Raw genomic sequence first — 23,212 nt, 5'->3', positions numbered from 1 at the left:
CACCACCCTCTGGACCACTTCCTGCCCCAACATCTGTTTCCCTACCACCAAAAGAGAGAAGGTTGAGTCCGGATTCTTATGTTTATGAATATTTCCTGGAAGAAAGGTGAAGGCAGAAGAGGAAATTATTTGACTCCCAAGTTGCTTTGTAAATGCCTGACAAATCGATTTGCTCTTAGTATATATTGATATTCTTTAATATTTGGGAGAATGAGCCTATTCAGATGGATGGCTGTAACAGGTGCATCTTTGCAGTTAGTCAAGGACAAAATATTTGTGAGTGGCTAGTGTCTTTTCACAGAAACTCAATAATGTACCAAATGAGATCATTCCCTCTGACCTAGGACTTGGGAACATTTTAAATTGTGTTCATCCTGATTAGAAACTAATCAGTCTAGATATCCCAAGTTCCAAGTGGAGGACACTTGTTTTCCTACAGAATATTAAAAAAAATATCTTAATAGGAACCAGTGTACAGTTATTACCATCTCTAACCATCTCTTTCATCTCCATGTCTTGCTGCAGATTTTGGTCCATGACAAAAGACAGAATGTGCTTAAATTTGTAAAGCATGTGCAAATTGCACATATCCCCACTTTTGGTAATAAAATGGCTAGTTCTGGGAAATGTTTTCATAGATTATGATATTTCACATACTTTAGCTCAATCTAAAGATTGTAATTAGCATTAGAACCATAATAAATTGACTACTTTCTTCTTTTAAAATGCTAATTTGCTCATCTGGTTATTTGATAGACACATGTGTGGGCATTTCAGGCTTTGATCTCAGATTTGTATGTGGTGGTGGAGTTCAGGCATACAGGCAATAAAATATTCTCTCTTAACCTGTTCCTTCCCTTTCAGTTCTTTTGCCACTGCCATGGTTAAGATCCAATGATTTCTCAATTCTTTCTCCCTCTTCCCATTACTCAGCTCATACTCATCTTCCAAACATTCAAATCTGTATCCCCTGCCTTCAAAATAGTAGTTACACATGTTTAGTTTGTCATTAAATGTCCTTTCTACAACCCAATGTCAAAGATTACATACAGTACTTCTTTTTCTTAAAGATTTATTTATTTATTTATTTATTACAAAGTCAGATATACAGAGAGGAGGAGAGACAGAGAGGAAGATCTTCCATCCGATGATCCACTCCCCAAGTGAGCACAACGGCCAGTGTTGCACAGATCCAAAGCCAGGAACCAGGAATTTCTTCCAGGTCTCCCACACGGGTGCAGGGTGCCAAGGCTTTGGGCCATCCTCAACTGCTTTCCCAGGCCACAAGCAGGGAGCTGGATGGGAAGTGGTGCTGCCGGGATTAGAACTGGCGCCCATATGGGATCCCAGGTGCGTGCAAGGCGAGGACTTTAGCCGCTAGGCCACGCCGCCGGGCCCTACATACAGTACTTCTAGTTCAATTCCCAGCAGCCCAGGAAAAACATCCCATTTGCATATATATATATATATATATATATATACAACTTTTATATATATAACGACTTTGATATATATCTCACCAAAAAGGTTTCCAAATTCTTGCAATCTGCCAAACACTGTGTTGGTTAGCTTTCATAGTTATTTTATTTTCCCTTCCCCACAACTTGACATGATAGCTTATTCTCATTTTAGAGGTAGGAGAGCAGAAGTCAAGAGGCAAACTCAGGCAGTCAGGAAGTTATGGAGTCAGAACTGAAAGCTAAACAGTCTCAAGTCATAGTCTGACCTTTTTATTTCATCTGATTGCACGTTTTTCCCATTTGAGTAATTATAATACAGAATTACTCCTAAAAGCATCTTCAATTAAAGAGATTTTGATCCAATGCAATTGCTCTACTCCCAGAGCTATTTAAGTTGCGTTTAGAATTCTTTCAACTTTATACTGTACATTTTTGTGAGGTACAGTGCTATCAACACATGCACAAATGTGCAATGATCAAAATAGTAATTAGTGCTATCACTTTGTTAGGTATTAAGAAAATCTTTTTTTTCCTCACATTAATAAATAGACACATTTCTGGGATACTGTGTGACATTTCATTCTGTGTATACAATGCGTACTATATCAGAGCAGAGTCATTAGCCTCTCATCGCCTTAGCATTTCTTTATGTTAGGAGCTTTTGATCTCTCTTCTTCTTCCTAAAATATATAATAGGTTATTGTGAACTACAGTCACCCACAGCATTGTACGGATGCCTCTCAGATGTGAAAAGTAAGGAAAAGTTGTGGTCAACGTACAACAGTGATTGCTAGGGACTGAAAAAGAAGGGGGCTATATTGTACAACAGGAACCGAAATTCCAGAATAGTTCTGTGTGGTTTGTTCTGCATTTTCATTCTTTTATATTTTTGCATATTTTTATTATTTTCTCATCTTTTCTTTTTTGACAGTGGCCCTCATTCCAAGTTCACTATTGCTGCTTATGAAAATTCTGCTCAGCTCAAATGGCACCTCCTCGATGAGGCAACTTTGACCTCCTACAGCTAAAAAGTCATTCCTCCCAGCTTCCCGTTCTTACAACACAGGTTCCAACACTTATAACACTTATACTGTGTTGTAGTATTGTAGTTACCAGTTCACATGTTTCATCTTCCTACCCACCTCCACCCCATCTTATAAAAAACCAAGCTCATTATCATTATGGCCTTGTAATGTGGAAGCTGAGACTGCATTACCAGGGAGTGGAACAGGCGGACATTGGAGTACATAATCTCTAGGCTCCCTCCCAACATGGAGGCACTGTGAACCTAGGTGGCAGTTTCCCTGCTGACACACCTCTGGGGAACTCTGAGCCAGCAAAACTACGTTATCTCTGATGCAGGTGCACATTAACAAGATCTGGCTACACCCTCCCTCCCATCTCTGCAAATCTATCCATCATTGTTGCTGTGTTTGACAGCAATGCTGCTCCGTGAACGGCTCAAACGCTGCAGGCCTTTCCCCATTCCTTCGCTAGCAAGACCATCCTTTGTGCTGCACAAGTAGATGATCCACATGCATGCTGATGTCTGCAGCACTCGGTACTTTGCGTGTCAGTCTAGATTAGTGGATTTCAAATAGGAGCACATTTGAGAATCACGTTAGAGGGCTTGGTAAAGCACAATTTGCAGAGCCTGAAGCTCAGTAGGCTCTGCGAAAGAGCTAAAAACAGGCACTTGGAACAGGTTCCCAGGTGATGTTGAAAAGAGATTCCTTAGCACTGACTGCTGCCCACTGAATCTCAGGGGTCAGTCGGGGTGGTGGGGGAGGAAGACGGCAGGAGGGTGATCACTATCCTGGCCACTGGAAGACCAATGTTCTAGGCACTTGCAGGCTATAGAGTGGTGCAACTTTGGGCCAGGTTGAGGACTGTTCTGGGTCTCTGGTTCTTTCATAGGCACAAGAAGAAGTGGAGTTGGTGATGGCTGTTCTGGACATTTCTAGTACTCAAAGTTGGACTATTGTTCCAGTCCCCAGTCCAGCCTTTCAAGTTGGGATTCCAGGCATCTAGGCACCTCTTCAAGCATCCAAATGCCCACTTCTGCCCTCCACCTTTCATAGCTGGAGCTATCCTATTTACCTAGTGTCCATCTCAGTGTGTAAAGCCTAATGAGCAAACTGATATTTTCCTTTGTGGAGACCCATATTTGCCACTTTTGGCTCGTGGGTTCTGCTTTCCACCATTTTAAAGCATTTTTAGCACAGAGGTAAGAATATAGAATCATATAATCCATCTCTTGCATGGGATCATGGCTTTCAAGAGACAGAGCATAACCATGTACATGTTCTTTTTTAAAAAATTATTTTTTTTGCAAAGTCAGATATGTACAGAGAGGAGGAGAGACAGAGAGAAATATCATCTGTCCGATGATTCACTCCCCAAGTGACTACAATGTCCAGTGCTACACCAATTCGAAGCCAGGAGCCCAGATTCTCTTCCAGGTCTCCCACGTGGGTGCAGGGTGCCAAGGCTTTGGGCCATCCTCAACTGCTTTCCCAGGCCACAAGCAGGGAGCTGGATGGAAAGTGAGGCTGCCAGGATTAGAACTGGTGCCCATATGGGATTGTGGCACATTCAAGGCGAGGACTTTAGCTGCTAGACCACTGCACTGGGCCCCATGTACATGTTCTGATACATAGTTGAGCCTCGCTTAACTTGACTCACAAAAAGGGCGGAGTAACAATATCTACTTTAATGAGTCATTGTGAAGAACAAATGAAATAATGCATGCAAGGCATCCACCAGAGTGCTTGATGCAACATGATAATCACTGTTTCAAAGCAGGGGGAAGGCAGGTGATGTGGCATTGTGGGTAACGCTGCTGCCTTTGACATCAGCATCCCATATGAGTGCCTGATAAGTGTCCTGGCTGCTCCACTTCCAATACACACATTGGTAATGCACTTGGGAAAGCATTGGAAGGTGGCCCAAGTAATTTGGCCTCTGCACCCATGTGGGAGACCCAGATGATCCTCCTGGCTACTGGCTTCTGCCTGGACTGGCCTTGGTTCTTGTAGGAGTGAACTAGTGGATGGAAGATTCTCTCTCTCTCTCTCTCTCTTTCTCCCTCTCTCTCACAAATAAATAACCTTTTAAAAAAAACCTGGAGTTTGCCTCCTCTACAACATGAAACAAGGAGGCAGACAACACTGGCTGTAGGATGTCTATTTTCTTTGCCCTTCCCATACATACATAGTGACAGTGGTGATAATGTTTTACACCTATGCAATATTTTATGTTTCCAGAATACTATCCAGCAAATCCTTTCATCCAATCTTTGTAATGTTAGAGAGGCAAGGTGAGCACTCTTGTGTGGATTAGCCGACATGTTCCTAATACATGACTGCAATCTAAAAGTCTCCCATGCAGCAGCAGGCTGGCTCTGTAGCTCACTCAGTGTGAATTTGTGCTTCAGCACAGGTAGGGAAGAGGGATTGTACTCGGTCATGGCTTTCAGGAAGGGGCCTCAGAAAACCCCAGTGGTCCCTGGCCTGTGTACCTACCGGTCTGCTTCAGGGCATGGGGCTGTTTCAGCCTGGATGCCATTCCCTGCATATTGTTCAGCACAAGCATGAGCAGGCCCACATCATCCAAACGGGGCTAACTGGATAACTTTGAGGACTCCTGATAATAAATAGAAACCAAACCAGCAGAAAGATGCTTTGGATTTTTCATCACTTTCACCTTTAAAGCCAAGGTAAATCAACCCACTCCTTTATGTGATCTATGACATTTCTTGTGGGTTTACACTTCACAAAATCAGGACAATGTCACAGGCTGTGCTATCAGGGCTACACTCTGCAGTAATTATATTTCAGTGCTTGCAGGAAAATAAAGCACAGGAGATTCTGAATTGTGTTATGGTGCTTAATAATGGTCTGTTTCCTATAGGCCAGAAATTGGACATAGATTCTAGAACCTCAGCCATTTCACTTCTTGCTCTTTCCTTCCCTTCGCTATTCTGTCTTCAGTGACTCTGCTGGCCAGGCTCTCTCTGCTACCTAAAGGGGCACAGCATAAGGCAAACTGACCTTGCTTATTCTATTGGAGCCACACAGGACTTCTTGTCTTTTTTTAAACAGGCCAGGCGTGCCATACCTTCGAGGTTTTGGCATGTCTCTTTCAGTGCTGCATCCCATCCACTCTCGCCTTGTCTTGGTTCCAATGTCATCTCAGTGAGGCTGCAATGTCTATCTTATTTAAAAAATGCCCTTCTCCCTCTTACCTTCCTTTCCCATTTCAGTTTCCTCCATAGCACCCATTATTTTCTGATATAACTTGCTCATCATTTTCCTCACTGTATCCTTCCATTCATGTTTCTCCTTCCCCTTCCCCAGCAGGTAAGCTCCAGAAGGGTGGGGATGTTTGTTACTTTTTACTTGGAAAAAAATTTTACACTTCCCAGGGAAATGACAAAAATAGTACAGAGAGTTGTCATGTGCCCGTCACTTATCTTCCCCTACTGTTAACACCTTATATAATAATAATAAGATTACTGAAAATACATAATTTAGCATTGATATAGGGCTGTTAACTAATTTACAGACTTTCATCAACTTTTTCCTCGTTTTTCTACAAACATTCGTTTCCTGTTTTAGATCTCATCTATTTAGTTCTCACTTGTCTGGCTGTCTCCAATCTGTGAAACTTTCTCAGTATTTGTCTGTCATCAATGACCTTCACAATTTGACTCATTTAAGCCAATTATTTTGTAGTTTCCCGCAATTGCATTTTAGCTAATGTTTTCTCAGAGTGAGGTTAGGTTTTGGCATTTGGGAAAGAATCCTAAATAAATGATGCAGAGAGCAGGTTTGTTTATGTATTTGTTTTTGATCATTGCTGTATCCCCAGTTGACTAGAATAAAACATTACACCTGGTTCAGTACTTGTGAAGGCACAAAGCCAGCAGTTCACTAGGAGCCCACACTCCTTTCTGGAAATGGAAAGGTTATGCTTTTTAGGGCATCAGGTTCCTTTGGGAAATTTTAGTTTTAAGAAAAGATTGAGGACTTCCCGCACTAAACAGGAAAACAGTATCAAGTTAAGGAGATTAGCATGTGCCTCAGTGAGAAGGGACAGGTTTATAGCATGTGGATACTGTGATCGCAGAACTGCGATACTTCTGTGAAATAATATCACTCCCATCACTCCCAAATAAAACCCAATTGTAAGTCAGGCTTCCAAGAGTCACAACCTGACTCTTCAACTAACCAGCTGGATGATGATGAATAAATCAGTTGATCTTTGCTCTTTACCTCATTTCTGCCACTTACAAATTATGGGAATAATACATATGAAAAACTTAGAGCACTATCTGAGATAAAGAAAACCCTCAATATGCATTACTATGATGCAAGCTATGTACTTCACAGAACTTTTTCAAATAAATCATTTCATTTTCCTTTCAAAGCAACCCCTTAGGGAATATAAATAACTGTTTTCAATGACTGATAAGGAAACTGAGGATTAGAAAAGCAAAAGAACGTGCCTATGATCTCCTAGGTAGTAAGTAAAACAGTTGTAATGAAATACAGATAATTGGTGTTCTAGTCCAGTGCTCAGTCTCCATATTGCCCTTGACATGTAGTATAATATCTCCAAAGCCCTCAGTTACAGAATGAGAATTTGGGCTTCTATTGGCCATTGACTGACATATTCTTATTGGTGCTGAGCAGGACCCAGAAGCCTCCTGCAATCTTACAAGTAAGAAGGGATGAATACTAAGATATGACAGCACTCAAAAAAGTTCATGAGAAATGGGGTTACAAGATAAATTTATTTTGGTGCTAGAGTTCTTTAAATCCATGCATAAAAAGGTCCATCACAAACTCATAAAAAGTAAATTATGAAGAAATTATCTTTGAGTCTAAAATTTTTTTGTACCATAATAAACTTGGTTTTTTAAAACATTAGTTATTTATTTGAAAGTCAAATTTTCACCAAGACAGAAGTAAAGGCAGAGAGGTCTTCAATCCACTGATTCACTCCCCAAATGGCTGCAATGGCGAGAGATGAGTTGATTTGAAACTGAGTGCCAGGAGTTTCCTTTTGATCTCCCACATGGGTGCAGGGACCCAATGTGCTGGACCATCCTCTGCTGTTTGCCAGGCCATAAACAGAGAGGTGGATCAGAAGTGGAGCAACCAGAACACAAATGAGCCTACAGGATGCTGGGACTTGCAGGTGGATGATTAGCCTGAAACACCACCGTGAAAGTGCCAATAAGCTTGGGTTTTAATACTATGTTCCACAAACCTTTTAAAGTATCCTCGTACACCAATAGATCCTCCAGCAACAATGAGTATACTGACCACACAGGCAGCTTCCACCTCATAGAGACATGGCTGTCAGAGCTGGCACTGTTGCATAGCACTTAAGCCACTGACTGTGACTCTGGCATGTGCAAAAACTGAAAGAAGCCCCTGGCTCCTGGCTTCGGCAGGTGAATCAGCAGATGGAAGCTTGTGTGTGTGTGTGTGTCCTTTCCTTGTACAACTCTACTTTTTTTTTTTTAAAGATTTTATTATTATTGGAAAGCCGGATATACAGAGAGGAGGAGAGACAGAAAGGAAGATCTTCCATCCGTTGTTTCACTCCCCAAGTGAGCCGCAACGGGCCGGTGCGCGCCGATCCGAAGCCGGAAACCAGGAACCTCTTCCGAGTCTCCCACGCGGGTGCAGGGTCCCAAAGCCTTGGGCCATCCTCGACTGCTTTCCCAGGCCACAAGCAGGGAGCTGGATGGGAAGTGGAGCTGCCGGGATTAGAACCAGCACCCATATGGGATCCCGGTGCGTTAAAGGCGAGGACTTTAGCTGCTAGGCCACGCCGCCGGGCCCACAACTCTACTTTTTAAATAAATATTTTTAAGTGACTTTCAGGGTGGCTGGAAGGCAGAAGACATTTCTCAAAGGAAGTCTGTAAACAGTGGTAGGTATCTAACTTAGTGAAACAATTAGGTCCAAACCCTCACACAATTACTGCTCTAACACCTACTCCACAGCTTTCATGGGGTTGGGATACTGCAGAAGTAGGCAAAAATTAGACTTGGTCAGGTCTTCATGGCCCAGGAAGAAAGCTGAATTTTATTCTAAGTGTGATGGGAAACCACTGGAGGCTATTTTTTAAAAGATTTTTAAAAAAAATTTGAAACAGATTTAACAGAGAAAAGGAGAAACAGAGAGAGAAGGACTCCCATCCTCTGGTTCACTCCCCCAAATGGCCACAGAAGCCAGAGCTAAGCTGACTTGAAGCTGGGAACCAGGAGCTTCTTTCTGGGCCTCCCACATGGGCCCAGGGGCCCAAGAACTTGAGCCGTCCTCTGCTGCTTTGCCAGGCCATCAGTAAGGAGCTGGATGGGAAGTGGTGCAATGAGGACATGAATCAGCACCCGTATGGGATGCTGCTACCACAGGGCAGAGGATTAGCTTGCTACACCAACACACTAGCCCCACCACTGGAGGCTTTTAAGCAGAGAACTTATCTGATCTAATCTGATCTGCACTGTTGAGAGGACTAACTGACAGTATAATAGAAACCATACAGGGAGTGATTCTGTAATGAGCTGGCTTTGAATCTTAACTCTATCCCTTTGTAACTTGAATCTTTTCTGTTCAATAAAAACAACAGCCGTGGCCACAAATAAGTGCACTGTGTGGGTCACTGTTGGAGGAAGCACAACAGGCAATATTTGTACAGTCTTAGCCTAGTGCTTGGCTGGCAGCAGGTACTCAGGATGTGTTAGCTGACATGATTTTCAGAATTTGTAGTAGCATTTTAATATCATAGTCACAACATTGAGAAAATATACAGGTGTGTCCCAGATTATGTATTAGTTCAATACTGCTTGAAATGAATGTTTTGAATTCCTAAGACAATGATGGAGTCTTGGGACCGGCACAATAGCTCAATTGTCTATACTTCCCCCTGTAAGCACTGGGATCTGTGGGAGCCGGTCCGTGTCCTGGCTGCTCCACTTCCCATCCAGTTCCCTGCTTGTGGTCTGGAAAAGCAGTTGAGGATGACCCAAACCCTGCATCTGTGTGGGAGACCCAGAAGAAACTCTTGGTTCCTGGCTTTGGATCAGCTCAGCTCCAGCTGTTGCAGACACTTGGGGAGTGAATCAGCAGGTGGAAAATCTTTCTGTCACTCTGAAAAATTAATTTTTTATTATTTGTTTTTATTGGAAAGTCAGATGTATAGAAAGAAGGAGAAACAGATCTTCAATCTGCTGGTTCACTTCCTGAGTGGCCACAGCAGCAGGAACTGAGCCAATCTGAAGCCAGGAGCCTCCCCTAGGTCTCCCACATTGGTGCAGGGTCCCAACAATTTGGGCTCTCCTCTCCTGCCACAGGCAGGGAGCTGGAAGGGAAGTGGACCACTTGGGACATGAACTGGTGCTCATATGGAATAGTGGCACATGCAAGGTGAGGATTTTAGCAGCTAGGCTACCACAATGGGCCCAAAAATTAAATATTAAAAAATATGATGGAGTATCTGAACACAAGAGGAGGTAATGGGAAAAGCAGTTTTGGGGTTGCTGCCACCTGAATTTGGGGTGTTTCCTTGTCTCTTCTTCCATTCCACAATGTATTCTTACTACTGGCTGTGCCCTTGCATAGAGCTATGGCTAAGCACACAGTGAGATGACGAAGAAGGCACAGAAAAAGAAACACTATTTCCTTACCCTTGCATCACTTCCCTGAGTCCCAAAGGGTTTATTCATTCAAAAGTTGCTGAGTGCCTTCTATGTGCCAGCCTGGCACTGGGCCATGCTATCTTTCCAACAACAGCTGAGTCATAGACTCTGGGGGAGCCTCACTGAGCCAAAGCATCACCTCACACTGTGAGGATTGTGCAATGCAGCAGCTGAGATAAAGCAGGTGCCAGAGGTTTTAGCCACTGCATAGGTCAGGGTTGCTGCTTCTTGAGGTGCTGATTGGCCCGAGTTACGTGACGATTTAGCTTATCCTTGAGCAAGGGGGGCACGGCTAGGATGCCAGTGTAGCATGTGTCTCATACACACCCCACATCACTGATAACATGTCCAGAGAATAATGATGATGCAAAGGGCTTTATCTTTTGGTGCACTGCTGAGCTGTGTGGTGTTGCCTGGCCACAACCAATTTTTGCAATCCATCAACCTGAACAGTAGACTGAAGAGTCAAGCATGTCCTCTTAGCAAAGGTGATTGTGCCATGCTAACCTATTCCAGATTGTCTGGGCCTGGGGCAAGTCTAATGTACCAGACCTGTGGCAGGAATTACTAGAATTAATAGGAAGATGCTACTCAATTCACCTGTTAATTTTAAAAAAGATTTATTTCTTTTTCTATTTGAAAGACAAGAGTTACAGAAGGTGAGACATAGAGAAAGAGAGATCTTCAACCCTTCGGTTCACTCCAGAAATTCTTGACTCCTAAGCCAGGTGATTCCATCCACACGGGTGCAAGCAGCCCAACTACTTGGGCCATTTTCTGCTATCTTCCCAGGTGCACTAGCAGAGTTTTGAATTGGAAGCACAGTATCAGCACTCTCATACGAGATGTCAGCATTGCAAGTGGTGAATTATCCTACTGCAACTCCACACCCACCACTCAATTCACCAATTTTATTTATTTTTTGCTCAATTCTGAGTTTTCTTTCTTCCCTCCTGTCCTTTCCTTCCTTGCTTGCTTCCTTCTTTCTTTCCTTCCCTACTAACTTCCTATTAAGCAACATGTGCCAAGTACCTACTATTTGCTAGGCAATGTGGAAGGTTCTCTTGGCTTCTGGCAACTATATTCTATTGACATTTTTTTCTTCTCTGGATACTTCTTCCCAGTCTTCCTTCCATCTAAACTTTAGGTTTTGGAATGCTTTCAGGCTCAGTTCTTGGATCTCATATCTTTTCTACCTTAACTTTCTCTCTAGGCTATCATGTAGTCTTATGAGTCTCAAAGTTCTATTTCCAGATAACACTTCTTTGAACACCAGGTATATATATATACAATTGTCTACCTAAAATGTCCAGCAGGATGTCTAATACCCTACTTGCCACAGTATGTTTGGCCTGCTATAAAAACATGCTATAAACTGGGTCCCTTACAAGCAACAGGAATTTACAGATTTTTCTTGCATTTCTGGAGCTAAGTCCAAGATGAATATCTTAAAAATATCTGGTGACAACTCATTTGCTCATAAATAGCACCTTCGTAGTCTCAACTGAACTTGAACTGTGGTTATGCAATGTGGTGGAGGAATCCACCATGGGGGGAGGGTTTGGGGAGGGGAGGGGAGAATCCCAGTATCTAAGAAACTGTGTCACATAATACAATGTAATTAATGACTTAAAAAATTATACATTTTAAAAAAATAAAGATTATAAAGGATTAGAAAAAAATGGCACCTTTGTGTTGTGTCCTCATGTACTGGAAAAGATAAAGTTCCCTTTCAAGACTCTTTTGCAAAGATCATAGTCTTATTCATTAGAATTCCATCCTTTTGACCTATCCAAGGGTTCCACTAACACCATCACCTTAGCTGTTAGGATTTCAACAATAATTTTTTTAGCCTATTTTTACTTTACTTTTATTTTTTTATTATTAATTACATTGCATTATGTGACACAGTTTTATAGGTACTGGGATTCCCCCCACCCCTCCCCAAACCCTCCCCTCATGGTGGATTCCTCCACCTTGTTGCATTACCACAGTTCAAGTTCAGTTGAGATTCTTCTTGCAAGCATTTACCAAGCATAGAGTCCAGCATCTTATTGTCCAGATAAGTTCAACGGCTTGTTGGGGAGACTATCTCTGGTCTGAAGGTAGAGCTAGCAGAGTATCATCCCAATCAATTAAAAGCCCCAACATAACATCAGCAACAATTTATAACATTATGGAATGAATTGACATAGTATTGAGTAACCAATATGTTTAAAAAAATGCAAGTTCTTAACCACATCCTGTGACTACTTCATTGACATTTCAATTTTAGCTTATATACAACCAGGTTCTATACACCTTAAAATGGCTATAGATTACTATTCAGCTGTCTCGTGTCTATTTTCATTATAATATTTAGCATTTTACAGCTTCAACAATAATTTTTAAGGGAAGGTGGTGGTTGGCATTGAGGTGCAGTGGGTTAAGTTGCTACTTAGCATGTTAGCATTCCATATTAGAGTGCCTTGGACTGAGTCTCACCTCCATTTAGTATGTAGTTCCCTCCCAATGCAGTCTGGGAAGCAACAGAAGATCGCTCAAGTATTTCACTAGTTGCCACCTACATGGGAGACCCCATGGGAGTTCACTACTTGGCATTTGGGGAGTGAACTGGTGCATATGCATTCTGTTTCTCTTTCTCACTTCACCCTTCTGTCTCTGTCATTGTGCCTTTCAAATAAATAATAAATATAAATAAGATGTATGAAAAGAGTTTCAGAGGACATAAACACTCAGACAACAGAAGTACCTCAAGTTCATCAAGTTCAAAACTAATTGCTTGATATTTTACCTTAAAATCTACCCTTACGATGGTCCTTTCCAGCTAAATAATAATTGCATTATTCTAGATTATCAATTCAACATACAGTCTGTTCAGAAAATCCTGCATGCCCTGTGAGGGGGCTTCATAAACCCATGATAAAATGGAATTAAAAATTGATTTTGGTATAAAATTTTCTTTGAAATCTGTGTTTTTGTAATACATATTTTCATCTTTTTAAAAATTACTCATATGCACGGATTTCAGTTTTTTACATGGAAATAAATATATCATTTAATTTCATTTCCGTGAACATTTTCATCACAGCTCTCAAAAGATGAAGTGTGTACCTTGACCATTGGTACCCATATCACTACCATTTATATCACCCTTATTCAAACCACCATCATCTCTCACCCAGATCACTGCAGTAGCCTCCAAGATAGTTCTACTGTTTGCTTCATTTTCCACTTTCAGTTTATTCTCAACATAGCAGATACAGTGAGCTTATTAAAATGTGAAACAGATTATGTAGCTCTTTGCATGATGATACTGCATTATACTCAATAAAAGCCAAAGTTCTTACAGTAACCTTCAAAGCTCCTATTACTTGGCCGTTTGTTAATAGCTGAACTTATATTCTACAACTCTACCTCTTGTTCTACAAATATACAGCCACATTGGCTCCCTTGCTGGTCCTTAAACACACCGGAAATGAACCAGACACAGCAAATCTGCCCAGACTCTTCTTTGTCCCATATCTAGATAGCCAGAGCTCTCATTTATTTCAGATATTTACTCAAGATTCAGCTAAGGTTCTGTATCTAAAACATATGTTCCTCCAACAAATCACCTCCATTTTCTATTTTTTTTTAATTCTCGGTATTTCTTATCTAACAGACTACATATCTTGGGTCAGCTTGGCCTTCCTTAAAAAATTATCACCAACTGGTTGGCTTAAACAACAGCAACTTACTTCTCACAGTTCTGGGGTCTGGGAAATCCAAGATCAAGGTGCCAGAAAGGTAAGTTTCACTCGGAAGCCTCTTCTCTTGCCTTATATGTGGCTTCAGGGTGTCCTCACATAACCTCATCCTTTTCAAGCACAGAGTGAGGGAGCAAGCTCTCCACTATTTCTTTGTAGAAGAGCACTAATCTTTTTCAACCAAGGCCTCATCCTTCTGATATCATCTAGTCCCAATTATCTCTCAAAAGACCCATTAAGCTTGCATTACTACATATGCTTGACTACATATTCTACTGACCTTGTTTTATGATCTGTCTTCCCCAGTAAAGTGGAAGTTCAATGAAAATTAGAATTTGTGCTGCTTTGGTTCACTATTTTAATCTCTGTACTTTGAGTAGGGTCTGGCACATGATAGGAGCTCAGTACAAATGTAATGAATAAATAGATGAAATAAGCAAAATAATCATAGCTCATGATACATGCCAAGAAGGAAATAAACAAGCTTATTAGAGCTGAGGCTGCCAACTATGGGTACACATTAAATCCCCTGAGGGAGCTTCAGGTACCAAGGCTTCACCAATAGTTCTGATTTACTTGGACTAGAAGGACACTGTGCATTGTTTTACTTTTTATTGTTTTCTGGGTGATTTTTAATGTGGAGTGAAGCGGAGAATCAACAAGTTTGAGAATAAAGGTTGGGTCAGAAAATGGGAACTTACTTGAGACAGGATATACAGGGAAGGAATTTTATCATTTTCTGAGATAATATCATCTAAGTGGAAATTCGAAGGACAAAGAGAAGCATGAGGAAGTCGGGATAAGTATGGTATTCAATCCTGGCAAAAGATCACAACCTAAGTAAAGCACTGAAGTAATGAGCTTGACCTGTTCTCAGAACAGAAGGTCAGTACGGGTGGTGCAGAATAGGCAAGGGGAAGAACAAAACAAGATGAATTCAGAGTGATAAACGGAGGCCCAATTATTTACAGCCTTCTGGACCATGGGAAAGAAATTGGAAGCTCTATTACATGGAATAAAAAGACTGGAGGGTTTTGAGGGAGGGAATGATGTGCTATTATTAACAATTTGCTGAAAATTGCTTTCACTGCTCTGTGGAGTCATGAACTAAAGCTGGACTTCATGGTGGCCTGCATTAGGTTTGCTATCCTAATGTCCTTCCCAATGTAGATAGAAAAGGCCCAAGAGTGGCTTGCAAATCCATTCTTCTCACATTTTCATCTAAACCAGACAACTGGTTTCTGAAACATTTTCCAGTGCTAAGAGTCTATAGATTATGAATTCTGTGATCAGTAGCTCAGTGGTTAGAATATAAATAATTGCCCTAGGAATGAAGACAAGTTGATAAGTTAATGGGAGAAGTTCCTTCGAACTAACAAACAATACAACTGGAAAGGTGTTTAGAAAAACTGATCATAATATTCAGTCACCTAAATTTTAAGGAGTAACAATAATGCTCATTACTAGTTCTTTTGTGATTTCTAGGGGTAGGGAGCCAGAGAATACTGTTGAAGAATTTGTAAATTTGATGAGGATAAAGAAACATGAACACAAAAAGGAGTAACACAGAGAGAATGAAGTAAGTAACCCAATGGAAATGGGAATGTAGTCAATAACTGCTATCATTTATTTAGCATTCAGTTTATGTTAAGCACAGTGTTGTATCATTTATCGAATTTCTCATCTCATCTTCACAATAACTCTATGGAAGAGGTAATATGAACACCCATGATGGTGGTAATAATAGCAGCTTAGTTTTATGAAGTGCTTAATATCAGCCAGGCACCCAGCTGTTCGAAATATCTCAGATGGGAGTATCTTCATTCCATTGGTAAGGATAACCAGTTCCAGAAAGAATAAAGAACTTATCCAACATCATACAGTGTGGCAGGTACTGCTAATATTGAAACACGAAACTGATTCTCTGGTTCATTCTCTTAATGTATTCTGGGCATTCAGAGCAAACTGCAAATTCTGGAAGTTCAGAGCAAAAATGCACTTCTTCTGCGAAGTGCATATATGTACACAGGAACACCGACAGAAGAATAATATGTGAAAGTGAGAATGAAGATACAGGTGAGAATGAGAATATGGGGTCCTGCAATTGGTACTACTTGGTCAAAGTGGGAGGTATACATCAGGGAGAGTTGCTCAGAAACAAGGTAGTTCACCACAAGACACACAAAGGATGATGGGATGGGTAATTCAGAGAGGGCAACAACCAAGCATCAAGCATCTCTCATCAAGCCAGCAAAAAAAAAAAAAAAAAAAAAAAACCATCATGTAACACTGTAACAGCAAAAAAAAAAAAAATGCCCAAGTCTGTCAATATGGATTGATGACATAAATTATAAAACATCAATACAAAAGAACACACTATGTTGCTATCATGAAGAAAATGGTAAGATTATGTCATGACAAGGAAAGCTATTTCAAAAAAAAACTGTAGGTATAAAAAGGTAGTCACAAAACAGTTTCTATAATATGGTCATAGATGTCCATCTACATACACACAAAACCATATGCAGTCACCTAGTATGCAGATTTCAATATAGAGAATCACTGAGACCTTTGCTATCTACAAATATACTTGTATATACTGTTGACCTTTAAAACAAGCCGACATGATTTCTATGATTGAAAAAAAAAAGAAATGACACTACTATTACCATTTTCAAAAGCAAAAATATCCAATTTTGAATCATGTTCATTCATCCTGTTTTTTGTGAAAACAACATATTTTGAATTTAAAGTGTTTTTGAAATTGTCAAATGTAACCTTCTCATGAATGAACATTTATCATTTATAGTACAGTCAAATACATGAACATTTCGCTATAAACTTTTACCCAAAGCATAGGTGGAAATTAGTAGAAAGGTCTTCAGAAAAGGAACATAAGCTATTTTATTAATAATTTAGATGATTCAGAAAATGTACTTACCACGTTTGAAGATAACTCAAAACCGCCAGTGATATCAAGTAGATTTAAGAACAAAATGGAGATTCAAATGAGTTCAGATGGACTGGAATACTGAGCTAAAAGAAAAGAGATAAATTTTAAATAAGATGAGAAAAATTCTCAAAACTTTGGAAATATGTTCTTTGAGACCAGTATAAAGAAAGATGTGCTTGAACAGCAGCTACAGTAGAAACAAACTAATGGTTCAACCAACCAACAACTCAGCCAAACAACAAATCAAACAGCCAAAACTATCTTAGGGTTTGAATTGACACTCAAAGAATAATTTGAGCTGGCAGCTTCATTTACCTGGGTTATTTTTGCTACTAAAAACAGAACACAACTTTAGGTTGAATTAATCAAAGTACAATTTCTAGATCCGCAAGCAATATTCCCTTCTGACAGCTTCTGTTTAATTCCAAAAAAACATTTTAAGAGAATCACTGAGGAAATGAAACACTTCCGTAGCAGTGACGTGAGATTGATAAAGGAAATTTCTCAATCGGAGTGACTATTGAAGGGGCCAAAGACATAGGCCCTGACAAGGAGAAATGTTGTGGGGATATACAGGATGCTCACCTACCTTCAGAAGGTTATCACTTATAGGTCTCTGTTGTTGCACAGCAAGTAAAGCTGCTACTTACAGTGCCAGCATCCCATTGAGCACTGGTTTGTGTCCCAGCTGCTTTATTTTTTTTTTATGAGTCAGTGAAGAATTTAATAAGAGAAAAGAGACTATTTTGAATAAATGAAAATAAAACAAAAATATAAAAACTCATGAGTTGTAGCAAAAACAGTATTGAAAGGGTTATTGATCTTATATTTTTCATTAAGGTTATGCTGCTCCACTTTCAATCCAGCTTCCTGCTAATGTGCTTGGAAAACAGCACAAGATGACCAAAGTACTGGGCCCCTCTGTCAGCCACATGAGAGACTTGGTGAAGCTCCTGGTTTCTGACTTCTGGTTCCCGGCTGCAGGCTGGCCCAGCCCCATGCATTGTGGCCATTTAGAAGTAAACCAACAGATAGAAGATTTTCTCTCTCTCTCTCTTTCAAATCAATCGATCAAACAATAAGCCTTTTATAAGGCTTATAGCTTTTTGCTGTTCTGTGGAACAATGGTCTTTTTACTGCTTGAACCCTATATTTAGCAGAGTATTAAACTCTTGATTATAAAGTAAATTGAGAGTATATTATTGCAAAAATCAAGAGAGAAAAAGGAAAAAGGAGGGATGAAACTATGGTTATGTTATTTGAGATGTGTCTTTGAAATACATGAAATCTGTTCTCTTCATATTGCTAAAAATCATATTTAAAAATATCTCAAGTGTTTTCCTACAAAAACCTTGTTCTGGGTTGTTCAGGTAGTAGTAGGGCTAGGACTACTGCCAACCAGTTGCAAAAAGAAGGAGAATTTTCAGTAAACCTGTCAAAAGATTTTTTGACTTTGAAAGGTCTTGCAAGATACTGAGCAAGTTCTTGAGGTGGTGAAGGTTTTGAGTCAAAGCTGGATGAACAGGTGCTTGTTCGGTGTTATAATTGCACTAACTGAAGCCCTACCAGTGCTCTGAAACTGCATCTCTTTCCCCCTTTCTCCATGTTATCACTTCCTTTTTGCATCACCCTCTGGATCAATGAGCATATTGCCTAGAGGTCTCAACCCAGTAGGGACAGTTCTGCAGGAACTGCTGGGCTCCTGTCTTTTGTTAATTATCATCAAGGAGCTATGGGACAGACCTTACTGCTTAAAGGAGAACCAAATTGCTGAGGTAAGTCAGATCATGCACTTCCTAGACAAGCTTCTCCTTGGCTTTCCATATCACTCTCTGTAAATGTCAGTCATCACAATGACCAACAAGGTCCCAAACAAAGTGGCCCCATGTAACCTCTGTATTCTGCTATCCTGTTTCTCCCATTCTATTGTTCTTCCTCTTTTTCACCATGTCTCTATGACATGAGCTTTTGGTGGTTGATTTCATGTTTTTAAAGATTCACTTATATATTTATTCAAAAGCCAGAGTTACAGACAGGGAGACATGCAGAGAGATCCTCCATTCACTGATTCACACCCCAGATGATTGAAAAGACCAGGGTTAGGCCAGAGCAAAGTAAGAAACTTCATCCAGGTCTTCCCCGCAAATGGGAAGGGCCCAACTACTGGAGCCATCTCCCTCTGCTTTTCCCAGGTCATTGGCATTGAGCATTATTAGAGGTGGAGCAATCAGATACGAACTGGTACCCATATGGGATGCTACCATTTTAGAAGACAGCTTTACTCATGGTGCCACAACACTGGCCCCTCTTCGTGGATTCTTAAATGGCAAGTATGTTTTGGCTATTCTTGGAGTGTTCTTGTCTACTTAAATGGCTTACTCCCTCATTTCCTTAAGGACAGGAATCAGACAGCCTTCTCTGTGAGGACTTCTCTGATCATCTTTTTTTTAAAATTAGAGGCTTTGCCTCTAATCATTATTATTCCCTCTCATTATTTTTCTATTTTTAATATAATGTAATAATATTTTACATTTTTAAAGCAAGTGTTTTTTTGAGAGTAGGTGCTCAACAAATGTTTAATAAAATGTTCCCAAATCTCAAAACGAAGCCATTTTCTGCACTCTAGTCTTCTCAAAGAATTTTTAAAAACTTGATGTCATAATGATAATTAGGAGTTATACTTTAGTAGGATTTAGTATAATTTTTGTGTATTTTACTCAAATTCTTCATTTTGGGGGGTATGCCATCATACATATTAATCACCAACTGGCTGTAACAATTGGAGTGGCTAACATCTAAGAGTGCTTACTGCATTTCCAGATAGTGATATGCATTTAACCTGGATTAACTCATTTAATCCTCAGAATAGTGTTCGCCTTGACACCATGGTCATTTCCATCTTTAAAGACCAGGGTGCTGAGAAACAGGAAGATTATATAACCACCTCAAGTTCACACAACTAAAATCATGCAGGTGTTGAAGCCCATGTTATGGTTTTCTGACTCCAGTGTAAAATGAAAATTGGTAAAGGTGATGAGGATGAGGGCTAGCATTTATGAGTATCAGTCATGGATCCAATGCTGCGCTAAATATTTAACATGCATCACCTTTTTATTTTAATAATTTTATTTATTTGAAAGGCAGAGAAAGAGAAAGATCTTCCACCTACTGGTTCACTCCCCAAATGCCCACAATAGTGTGGCTTGCATTAAGTGTTTTAAAAAGTCAGAACAGCCCCATGGAGTGAAAACTATTAGTATGACCACTTCACTTTGCTGTCCTGTGATAGAATCAACTGTACCCACAACCCTACTTGGCCTATACATTGGTTTCAGGAGAATACGTTCTATTATCTTCCCAATGATGGAAGAATCTGAAAAAGTAATAATTTGCCAGCTACTATTTGAATCATGTAGATTAGGACTTCAGTACACATCATTTCAGCCTGCTCTTTTTGCTGCTGGCTTGTCCAGAATGTTCTTTCTCTTTCTCCAGCCAGATTTAACCTGTCAAATATTTCCCTTAAAACACAGTTTAAATGTGACTCCCTCCAAGTATTCATCCATGGACACCCCCTTTCAGCGCAATCTAATCATGCAGTCTACACATCTCAGCCCTGGCCAGCTCTGGTTTTTACAACACTGGCTCCAGTCCCAATGAGGAGCATCTTTTTTCTCATGCTATAAACTCATGCAAGCAGCTGGCCCTTGGTCTCCTTTGGCATGTCCTGGCTAAATGTCATCTTCTCTTGTACACTGTAAGTGCTTTATAATTACTTTGTTGATTTAATAAAGATACTAAACCCTCACAGTTGTAAAATATTCTTATTTCAACGTGTTCTCATACATATTATCTTACTTTAACCATAGCAGCCCTGGGAGATAAGAGAGGCAGATGTTATTTTTCTCATTTGTATAGTTAAGGAAATTGAGCTCCAAGAAGGTTAAATAAGTTGTATCAGATCACTTATCTGAGAACTGAGCCAATATCTCCAAGCTTTGAGACACAAACTCTTTGCCCTAGACCACACCAATTCTACTGGAAGACCTGCCAGCAAGAGCAATGCTAATAACCTTGCTAGGAAGATCTTGCATGATTGTATCAATGGAGCAAAAGCAATAAAAAGCGCCAAAAGGCAATGTTCTCAGATGAGATTGTGAAGGCAGGTAAAGTCATATACACTCTGGTGAGAAGTGCTTGGGGCTTATCAGATGGTTGGTGAAGATTCTATTATATTCTTTATGAGGAGGAAAATTTGGGACTAAATGTTATCCTGTGCACATGCTTCATTACCTCAAATTTCAGCAGAAGGGAAGCCAGCTGGTAGGCAGTATGCTCAATGTGAGAGAATACTGGGGAGCTGAAAGAAACTTGCCCTCAAGACCTTGGCCATGGGGAACATGGATAAGTGCTTGTAAGCTGGATCTCCTCACTAGAGACCACCATATTACCAGGCCTGTTAATAGCCCCAATGTTCCATAAATGTATAACACTGGTCACAAATTGATGACCCAGGGGCCTTATCTGGATTACAAACATATATTATATGGCACAAAGAGTTTCCAAAATCTTCTGAACTCTTAACTAATAATGAAACACCAAAATATATTATATAAATATTCAGAGGCCCAATGTCTCCCAAAATCTCAGATGAGTGACAGCTTTTAAAAATCAGAAGACATCATGTAAAGCTCACTTTACAATCTTTCTAGAAGAAAAGTCTGAACACAAAATGTTATTCATCTTAATCCATTTATTACTTAAAGTGTAGGCTATTAGGCTATATGATAAGAACTATAGTAGAAATATAAAGCCAGATTGGCAGGAAGGTTGATCTTGCCAGGTCCACAGTTTTACAGAGGATGAACAGAGAAGACATTACTGACAAGGTGGTAGCATTCTCAAAGAGCTACAGTGGGCTAGAACCCAGTAGTGGCTGCTGCCTAATTTATGGAGATCATTTGGGTAAAAGGTTAAATGTGCTGCTATTGCTACCCTATCAGGTGGGAAGTAAAATTAAGTATGCTGATGCAAATATAAACAATGTTAAAAGAAGATTTATTTACTTGAAAGTCAGAATGATACAGAGATAGAGGGAGAGACAGAGATAACGATCTTCCATCTATAATACCAGAATTGGTCCAGTCTGAAGCTAAGAGCCAGAAGCTTCTTCCGGACCTCTCACATGGGTACAAGGGACCAAGGACTTGGGCCATCCTCCACTGCATTCTCAGACCATTAGCAGGGCACTAGATTAGAAGTGCAGCAGCCAGGACATGAACTGGCATCCATATAGGATGCCTGCACTACACCATGCCAGACCCAAATTAAAAAATTCTAAGCTCATTATTTGATTTACAAAGTTATTATAAGAGTTTCAGATTGTAAAAATAAGTATCAATATTTGGGGAAAGAGTGGAGAGCAGTGGAAATAACCATTGAGCAGGGGCCCACCCTACTTGTACAAAGCCCTCACTACGAAAAATAAGCACCCCAACAAGCTCAGATGCATTTTCTGTTTAATGGGCAACACAATTAGCCTGATGCCTGTAGCTATATCCATGACTTGCCCTTACAAGTCAGGCCAAAGACATTATAAGGTATTTGAACTCATTCTAATTAAAGAGCAACCAAATTCATTGACCCATAAATGGAGAAATGGAGAGACAGAGAGTAGTAATGGATCCTACTCCATTCCCTTGCTGGTCATTTCTTGACTGGTCTTGACCTTGATAGACTGCTTCTCTGGAAGACAGTTGTTCCAGATGAGATGACCATGATAACCAGTGAGGTTAAACATTGTTTTATAAACTGAGTTTATATATACATATGCAAACTGTATGTAAAACTTTCTATAAAATCTTATTAGTATATAACTATCTATATAAAGCTATATAGATATCTGCATGTATATATGTATGCATCACAAACACTACATGAGTAATATTTTCCTTTACTTGATGTAGTACATATTGTTCTTACTTTATTACTTTTCAGAAAAATGTTGGTCGTTACCCACTAAATTGATTTGATGAGCAGTGGCTAATAATTGGCCACTTAACCAAAAAACTGCTCTTAGACCAATGATTTCCAAGTCTTTTCCCACATCCAAATCTCTTGTGGCCTTGTTAAACACATATTTGTGTGCTTCATTAACAGAACTTCTTCAGGGCAAGGCTCAGGGATCTGTATTTTGTTTTTAACCAAAGGTCAGTTATGCACTGCCATTGAAGCAATCACAGTTGTCCTCGCATCCAGAAGCAAGAAGCATCAATAATAATTACTATTTTCAATGCATACTCCAATGCAATGCTGTCGGCATGAGAGCTTTATC

At 40.1% G+C, this 23,212-nt stretch overlaps 1 protein-coding gene across 1 annotated transcript in view; it reads right to left on the bottom strand.

The window, feature by feature from the left end:
- Positions 1-23,212, bottom strand: part of PAK3 (p21 (RAC1) activated kinase 3) — a 276,680-nt gene that overhangs the window by 211,389 nt on the left and 42,079 nt on the right. Inside the window, exon 2 of the mRNA XM_058658938.1 lies at positions 16,867-16,961. The gene's annotated coding sequence lies outside the window, so the exon portion shown is untranslated. The remainder of the gene's footprint in view (positions 1-16,866; positions 16,962-23,212) is intronic.

The sequence above is a fragment of the Ochotona princeps genome, chromosome X (assembly GCF_030435755.1).
Source record: "Ochotona princeps isolate mOchPri1 chromosome X, mOchPri1.hap1, whole genome shotgun sequence".
Taxonomy (NCBI): domain Eukaryota; kingdom Metazoa; phylum Chordata; class Mammalia; order Lagomorpha; family Ochotonidae; genus Ochotona; species Ochotona princeps.
This window is presented reverse-complemented; position numbering and strand designations above follow the sequence as displayed.